At 49.3% G+C, this 8,625-nt stretch overlaps 1 pseudogene; it reads left to right on the top strand.

Annotated features, from left to right (window-relative positions):
• Positions 1–1,315: 1,315 nt before the first annotated feature.
• Positions 1,316–2,062, top strand: LOC149353573 (uncharacterized; annotated as a pseudogene).
• Positions 2,063–8,625: the final 6,563 nt, after the last annotated feature.

Raw genomic sequence — 8,625 nt, 5'->3', positions numbered from 1 at the left:
ATGATTGCGCAGTTCTGACTCAGATTACGCTCCGATGTGTTATCTTTGTTGTAAATGTTTTGTTTCTCTTCTTTCACCTGTGACTTTATGATAAGTTTTTGTTCCTGTTAACTTTTACTTTTGACTACATTTCGCTTTTGACACTGCTCTGGCATTTAATTTTGCCCAGGTCTACTGCGTAGTGAATTCTTGCTATACACGTGCCAAACGTATAGGCTAATGATGAATGATGTTTTAATATGAAGATTTCTTTGCTTTGTGTGCTGTTAATGGTTTTCCGGTGTCACGTGGGTCCTGGCTTGCATTTAAAAACCTGCTCATAGGTCTCAATAAGTTGTTGGTTGCTCGGCGCCTGTCCTTGTGAAAGTCATCCTGGTGAGCACTGTGCGCGCGGCCGTCCCACCGATACGCACTGAGATATGCGCTATGCCTTCCTTTCCCTCACCCAGTGCTCACATAAGTCATGTGACCGTTCTGGCTGTATATATTTCGCGACGGAACTTTGAAAGGTGTCATTTCTTGCTCACCATCCACAAGCGTCGGTCTGACTGGTCTGACATGGTGTCAGAAGTGGGATGAAGGCCGGCCATAGAGTAATATAGAAGTAAAGAGCGGACACTCCCGTAGGCCCCAGCGGCCGACTTTTGTGCACAGCGCACCTAGCGGACCCGGGGAAACGCACTGGCCTCAGAGATGATAGGCATAAACAGGAATCTTGGAGGCTCTACTGTCAAAACCTGGTGGTGGGCATCTGCCCTTGACGCAGCTTTGTTGCCTCTTTGGAAGTGCTTAGGAAGAGCCGCCGCCGCCGCCTTTAAGGCCGACAGCTGCAGCTTCTTGTTGGACAGTTCACGGGGTGGAAGAAACAACCGTCGCAGCACCACAGCAGTACACAAAACGGACGTGCCCACGAAGCTTGCAGACGCCGCAAAAAAATACAGCCGCTCACACCGTCGGTCCGTCGCACACTGCCGCCTGGGCGTGCTTGCCCGTTGGCTTGACGCACTTAAAAGACGCCGCTGTTGCTGACGTAACTGCGGCCGTAGGCGCGCAGCGCACGTCACTGCAAGCCAAGATATGCCAAGACCATACTCTTTTTCCTTTTTTTATTTGCACGTTCAGTGCCATCTGGCGGAAACGGGGAAGCGCCGAACTCGGCCGCGAAAGGGCCCGAGTGTCCGCTCTTTACTTTTATGTTACTCTATGGGCCGGCTCCGATCAGACACCGCAACAGCACCGTCAACAAGGGGATGACCAGAAGCTGCTGCAACAAAAGCAAGTCGTCCCGGTGGCAAGCGACAGGAAACACTTCGGAATGGCGCGAATCAAGCCTCCGAGGCCCTTCGACTTCCAGAATGTCGCAGACTGGCCCGCCTGGATGGACGAATTTGACGACTACAGATTCGCCTCCGGACTACACGAGAAGTCAGCCGAAGTTCAAGTAAGAACTCTTCTCTATGCAGTGGGCAGAAAGTCTCGGGAGATTCTTCGGTCACTAAATGTCAGATATAAAGAATTGAAGGACCTCAGCTTCGTAAAGTCGAAGTTTCAGAGCTACTTTGTCCACACCAAGAATAGTCTACGAGTGCTCGCTTCAATCAACGCCGTGAGCAGCTGGGCGAAACAGTAGACCAGGTTAGCAGACAGATGCGAGTTAAAAGACATGAAGGACCGCCTATTTAGCGACAGGTTCGTAGTCGGTCTACGGGATGGGGCTCTATCGGAAGAACTGCAAATGCATCTGAAGCTCACACTGATCACGGCTTTGGGAAACGGTGAAGAAACAGCAAGCCGAGCTAAAAGGCAACGGCTCTACGGTCCCGGAAGCTTGTGTCGGCGCAGTAAAGCCGAGGAAACCCGAGGAAAGAGCGCATTTTCACGCGGACAGAATAATGCTTACCGTCAAAACAGCTGCAGCTTCTGCGCTGGTCGGTCTCATCCGAGAAGCATTTGCCCAGCGCTGCAAAAAAGGTGCAGGTTCTGCCGAAAGTTGGGCCCCTTTGAAAAAGCGTGCCGAAAAAAAAGCAGGCAGGCTGGAATCTCAACGGCTTACCGAACCTAAGAAATTTCTTGGTACGGTTGAGCAATCGCAGAACAAAGCGTCTGCGCACTTCATCAAAGCACTGATAAACGACCACGAAGTTGGCCTGAAAGTAGATACTGGAGCAGAAGTGACTGCCGTAGGTGAGAAGTTTCCTTCCCTTCCACTTTCCCTGGACAAGGAGGCGATCCGATCGGGCCAAGCAATGCAAGCAACCCATCGGAAAATTTGACGCTGAAGTAGTTTAGAAAGAAAACCGTTCGCAGCAAACTATTTACGTCGTGCACAACTTGCGCACGCCCTTGTTGGGATTGCCAGCTATCAAAGCCCCAGGAATCGTACTTTCTAGATGAATTGCTGACTGCTGTCGACACAGTCAGCCGGTATCCTAAGGTATTCAAATGGATAGGGTCCATATCAGGGGGACATACGATACGCCTCGTGCCGCATGCAGTCCTGTACGCGGTGTCTACACCTCGGTGGATTCCTATACCCATGAGAGAAAGGGTCAAAGCAGACTTGGACAGGCTAGAACGAGAAGGAATGATAAAAAATGTGGAAGAGCCGACAGAATAGAGCGCGCCTATTGTCCCCGTAATAAGCCGTCTGGAGCAGTAGGAATCTGTTTGACTTAACGCAACTGTACGACTTTGTAAGACGAGAGCGCCATCAGCTGCCAACGATGGAGCAAGTCATGGGGGAGCTTTCAGGAAGCTAAGGTTTTCTCTAAACTGGACCCGAATTCCGGATTCTACCAAATACGGCGTCCCAAAGAGTGTCAAAAGTTGACAACCTTCATTACACCATATGGGCGGTACTGCTACTGCAGGTTACCGCTCGGGATCACATCCGCACCAGAAATTTTCTAAAGAAAGTTCTCGCAAGTTATAGATGGTGTGATGAACTATATGGACGACATTTTGGTGTACGGCAGGAACAAAATGGAACACGACAGCCGCCTTCGTGAAGTGCTCCACCGACTGCAACAGACGGGCATGACCCTCAACAAATAAATGTTTCTCTGTCCAGCAGGTAACCTTTCTTGGTATGATCTTCGACGGCGGCGGTGTACGCCCAGATCCTGAAAAGGTCAGGGCTATAAGGGAGTTACCCCGACCTGAAAACATCGCTGAAGTTTGTTCCGTGTTAGGCATGATGAACCACCTCCCCAGGTAGCACCGAACATTAGAATAGTGTTATAAAAATGTTATGTAAGTTGGAGTAATGTTACATGTTGCATAGTAACTTTACATCAACATTAAAAATTAACATATACCGTTATAAGTTACATAGAAAACGTTACTTTCACATTCTAAACAAACGTTGTTTTAATATAATCTTCTAAATTTTATTATAATGTTAGAGTCGCAACTATAAAACAACATTGCAAATATATTTCGAGCACGGATTTCCAGACATTTTCTCACTGTTCTTAGAGTAAAGATGTTTTTCAACTAACAGTACCTTGTAACCATATCTCTTAGATAGTACTCGCCATAGATTACATGAAGAGCCCCATTATTTTGTCACAAAACTTTAGTTATTACCGATTCCCCACTGTCACTCATGAGACATCCCGCAGTAGCAAGTATATAAGCTCGGCGGCATGATATCCGTTTCGAGGTGAGTGAATACGAGTTGCTGTGTGAAGGGTCGCTCTTGTTGTTGGTTCTTGCAAAGTGTTGTAAGTTCTGTGCCGTCACCACTGGCAGGCCTGCATGCTTGTGCGGGGCTGCTTCACCATTTTCGAGAATGTTGCATTTATGTTGTTTACATGTTTCATGATTGTTTGGGGAAGGTTATTCGAACATTTATATGTAACATTACAAAAACATTAGAAAAAAAGGACATTGAAATAACATTTGAGCGTAACAAAAATGTAACATTATCGCAATGTTTCGGTGCTACCTGGGTCGCAAGGTTCCTTCCTGACGCTGCGTCTGTGTCGGCGCCTCTACACAGCCACCTCAACGAAGACAGCGATTGGCCATGGGGAAACAACAAGAGGACGCCTTTGAAAAGTTCAAGACTACTCTCAGCTTGAACAGGTTCCTTGCAAGGTACAACCCCGGGTACCCGACAACCGTGTCGGCAGACGCGTCTTCGCAAGGACTTGGTGCAGTTCTACTCCAAGATCAGCCCTCAGGCGAAAGACGTCCTGTAGCATATGTCTCTAGATCGCTCACGAAAACTGAGCAGAGGTATTCGCAGATCGAGAAGGAAGCGTTGGCTTTGACTAGGGCAGCGGAGCGCTACGACTAATTCCCGAGGTCTCACGTTTATGTTTGAGACAGATCACAAGCCCCTCCTTCCGTTGCTGGCCGTGATCCCCTTGACTCTCATCCAATTCACAGGTTCAAGATGCGTCTCATGAGATACTCCTTCGCCCTTACACACTTCCCGGTCAAAAGCATCGCTACGACGGACACTTTCTCGGGCCAGCGGGATGAACACGATACTAGCCATCGGAGAACTGTCTGAAACTGACGTCTCTGCATACGTGGACAGAATTGTCCGATATGCGTTCTCGGATGACATACTAGACCGCATACGCTCAGAGCAGTCAAAGGATCCAGAGTGCGCCTCTTTGCTCGAAGCATGCGTGCACGGTCGGCCTGAAAAGGGCCGGGTACCACAAGTTCTACAACAGTTTTGGGCATATCGCGGCAACATCACGGTGTGCAGGAAGCTACTTCTGGAGAACTCCAGACTAGTAATTCCACGAGCGCTGCGGAAAGAAAAGCTGCAACGAGTCCACGAGCGACATCAGGGCGTCGTCCGCTGTCGCGCACATGCTAAAGGATCGGTCTAGTGGCCAGGCATAAGCCAGGAAATCGTAATGACCATAGCCCGCTGCCCAACCTGTGCGCAGGAGCGCACCCAATTTTTGAAGCGATAGCTTCACTACGCCATGCCACTTCGCCTCGTCGAGCGTGGTCTCACCTCGGCCGTATGCCCGTGGCTGCAGTGGACTCCAGTCATCCATTTGTAGAGGAATGGGGGGGGGGGGAGTGGGAGTGAAAAAAGAAACTGAAAGAGGGGCCGTAATGAAGAAAATGAATTTGAGGAAAGGAAATTAACCAGTAACTCTGAATCCACGTCCAGGGACGAAGATGAAGGAACGCCCAGCGAAACCATTAGTTTGGCTCCTATTTACCTTCTTTTGGCTCTCCTCACTGAACCCTGACCTATCCCCCTTCGTGGGTATGTGCCCTGCCATATTAACTCTATGCCCTGCCACTAAGGCAACAACACAGACTGTATGTAACAGCAGCGCGAACACCACACAGGAAGAAGGTAAAGAGCGCTGATCCTCCTCCTTCTTACTGTGTGGTGTTCGCGCTGCTTATACATATGGATCGCAACCAACTAGCCCGACAGATGGTGTTATTCAACAAAGACTGACTTTGCAATTCGACTCAGCGAGTTCCACTCGGCCAGCTGTAGCTATCGCGTCACTCCAGATTTTAAGAGCTACACCACAGCCAATTTTTTGAACCGATGATCTCCTCTGATACAACGGAGCTTCCATGGGGAAAAAATCTGAGTGGATTTATTCGATATGAAAGGAGCTGTCATCTGGTTGTTCGCGATTATCACTCCAGGTATCCCGAGCTGGCCCTGCTGGATCGAGGAACGTCGTCAGAGGTGGTCATCCAGCATCTGAAAAGAATCTTCGCCAGGCACGGATTCCCGAAAACGGTGACATCGGACAATGGTTAAGTTCATCTCATTTGCTTTCATTGAGTTTGCAAGATTCTACGGCTTCCAGCATGTTACGACGAGCCCTCGTTACCCGCAGGCTAACGGGGAAGCTGAGCGCATGGTAGGGACTCTCAAAAGGCTGAAGAAAGCGCAAGAACCCTACATTGCCTTGCTGAATTATAAAAAAATTCGCCGGGCTCAACCAGCTATAGTCCAGCGCAGCTATGAGCCGTCGCTTACGCTCAAGAGTGCCATGCATGCCATCCGCGCTAAAGCCTCGAGTAGTCTGCGCTTCTTGGAAAAAGCAAGACTAAAGGGCCGACAGAAACAAAAGCTGTATTTTGACAGACGTCATGCTGCTAGACCACTTCCCAGTTTGTCTGCAGGTAACCAGGTATGGCTGCGAGACCGTTGCCGCCGAGGCAAAGCCCTTCGTCCGTCTTCGACACAAACGTCCTACTGGGTCCAGACTGAAGGGGGAACATACGCCTAAACAGACGTCATCTGGTGCTGCTCTCTGACGAAGAAACCAGCCCCGCACAGGTCGACCAGCGTCAACAAGACAGCCAGCTTACAGAAACAAGCACAAACGACGTGAGGGCACGAACTTCTTGACTCGCTTCGCAAGACCATCGTGCCGGAACAGTCATCCAACAACACCCAAGTGAACATACCTGAAAATTCAACTTCAACACCGGTGCAAACAACGACGCGATATGGGCGCATTGTACCAACGCCGAAAAGGCTCGGTATCAATGACTTAATGCTGCAGTGCTTGTAAAACAGGTGAAGATGTTAGTCGTCCTGATAAGCACTATGCGCGCGGCCGTCCCACCGATACGCACTGAGATATGCGCTATGCCTTCCTTTCCCTCACTCAATGCTCACATAAGTCATGTGACCGTTCTGGATGTATATATTTAGCGACGGAACATTAAAAGGTCTTTCTTGGTCACCATCCACGAGCGTCTGTCTGACAGTCCTGTTAGCTTTTGTGTTCGTCGTCGTCTTTTTGCGCTGCTCCTTAGCCATGCAACAAAACCAACGAGCCCAAACCACTTCTGGTAGGTCACAAAGTACGCCGCATAGGAGCATTTTTCATATGCTGTTCATACGTATCAGTACCCATAGCTATTCTCAAAATTTAACTCCATGCTGCCAGACGTGACAAAGCTTGCATTCGCGTGACATTGCGTACACCGCCTTTGCCAAAAATAACCAGTCTTGCATATGTGCATGCATGGCTTGCTTCTTCGTCGTACAGGGGAGCCCTTACGATCCCCTGAATATGAAAATTTCTTGAAAGGCGAGGAAAGGGGTTCCGCTTACCTTACAGAGCTTTAGAGCTAGAAGAGTGGCATAAGTTCTTCACTGTACGACTGAAAAGCAAGCCATGCAGCCTGGTTGCTTTTGGCAAAGACGGTACTTGTTGGCCGCGTTAGAAAGAATAAACTGCAAAAATTTCAGTTCGGTGGCGGCAAAATGTAGATGTGCTGTGCGAGTGATGTGCTCTCGCACCATCAAAAGTCTGAAAATTACTACCAATAATAGATGTTCCTGATGAAAAAAAAAAAATTGTCGCACTCTCGGTGAGAGAGAGAGAGAAAAACTTTATCATGGCAAGTGTGTTTAGACCCCCCTTGGGTCCCTGGACCACCGCACGGTCCCACTCTACGTCGTAACACCTGAACCGCGCCGTGATGGGAGGAACGAAGGGGAGAAAGATTCGCCCTGGTAGGTAGTGGGCTCTAAATTTCGGTCATCACATGTTTTCTACCGTGCACTGACATCTGCGCATGCAGTATTTGAGAGAACAGACGAGGTGCTGACAGAACTCTGGAATTTTTGCGTTCCGCCTGCATCAAAATAATACGACCCCGTAACCTCGTGCTCATCTGTCGAACCCCAAGACGGCTGAGCCACCGCGGCCGGTAAAGTTGGTCCGATGTCTTGCTGATTTGTTCGGCACTTCGTTTGTGGCGTCCGTGCCCGACCAGACATCGAGGAGTGTAGGGACAGTAACCGAATGTTCCGACGCCTTTCACCTAAACTGCGGAGTACTACAGTCGAACATGGTTAACAGAGAAGCGGCTTATAATGAAATGATCGATATAACGAAGGAATAGCGATTCTCTTCGGATTCTCTTCATACAACGATAAATAACGGAACTCATTTGAACCCCACTGGTCATTTAGAGCTGAACATGTCAATTTGTAACGATGCCAACACTCCTGCACTGATTAGATGTGGAAAATAGGTTTTCCTGTGCTCCAACCTCCTCGCTGTGCACCCAGGCCAACTGCGAGCGCGGCCTGCTTCTCTATCACGCAGAAAGCATAGAGCATTAAGTACAGAGGACGAGGCGAGGACAGGACACGCGCTTGTCCTGTCCTCGCCTCGTCCTCTGTACTTAATGCTCTATGCTTTCTGTGTGACGATGAACCAACACGCCCAAACACATTCCTTCCTTCTTCTCTGGTTTCATAAGTTTGTATTCGCAGCATGATTGCATGGCTAGAACCGTTCTGCAGCGCGCTTAGTGTGTTTCACAGTATCAAGGTCCCACTGGTTTCACGGGGTCAAGCGACGAAGCGTAAAACAATTCCCGTTGACCCGAAAGCGGCCATCATCAAAGCCTTCGGTCTGGCGTACGCATTTTCCACAAGACATTCTTGTCATGCGGAGAAGCGTTATGGTCCGAATGCACGTGAGATTTGCGGAAAAGCCAACCAAAACAGGTACTGGCGACGAAACTATAAAGTCGCTTTTGACGATCGGCGGTCGGTGCGCGTGTTGACGGTTCCCGCAATGCTCACTACACGCCAGCTTTGTTGTTCTAATTATCACAAAGGCAGGTAATCCCGCTGGCACGCGCCAG

Source organism: Amblyomma mixtum, chromosome 3, assembly GCF_055824585.1.
Source record: "Amblyomma mixtum isolate Tamu chromosome 3, ASM5582458v1, whole genome shotgun sequence".
In the NCBI taxonomy this organism is placed as follows: domain Eukaryota; kingdom Metazoa; phylum Arthropoda; class Arachnida; order Ixodida; family Ixodidae; genus Amblyomma; species Amblyomma mixtum.
This window is presented reverse-complemented; position numbering and strand designations above follow the sequence as displayed.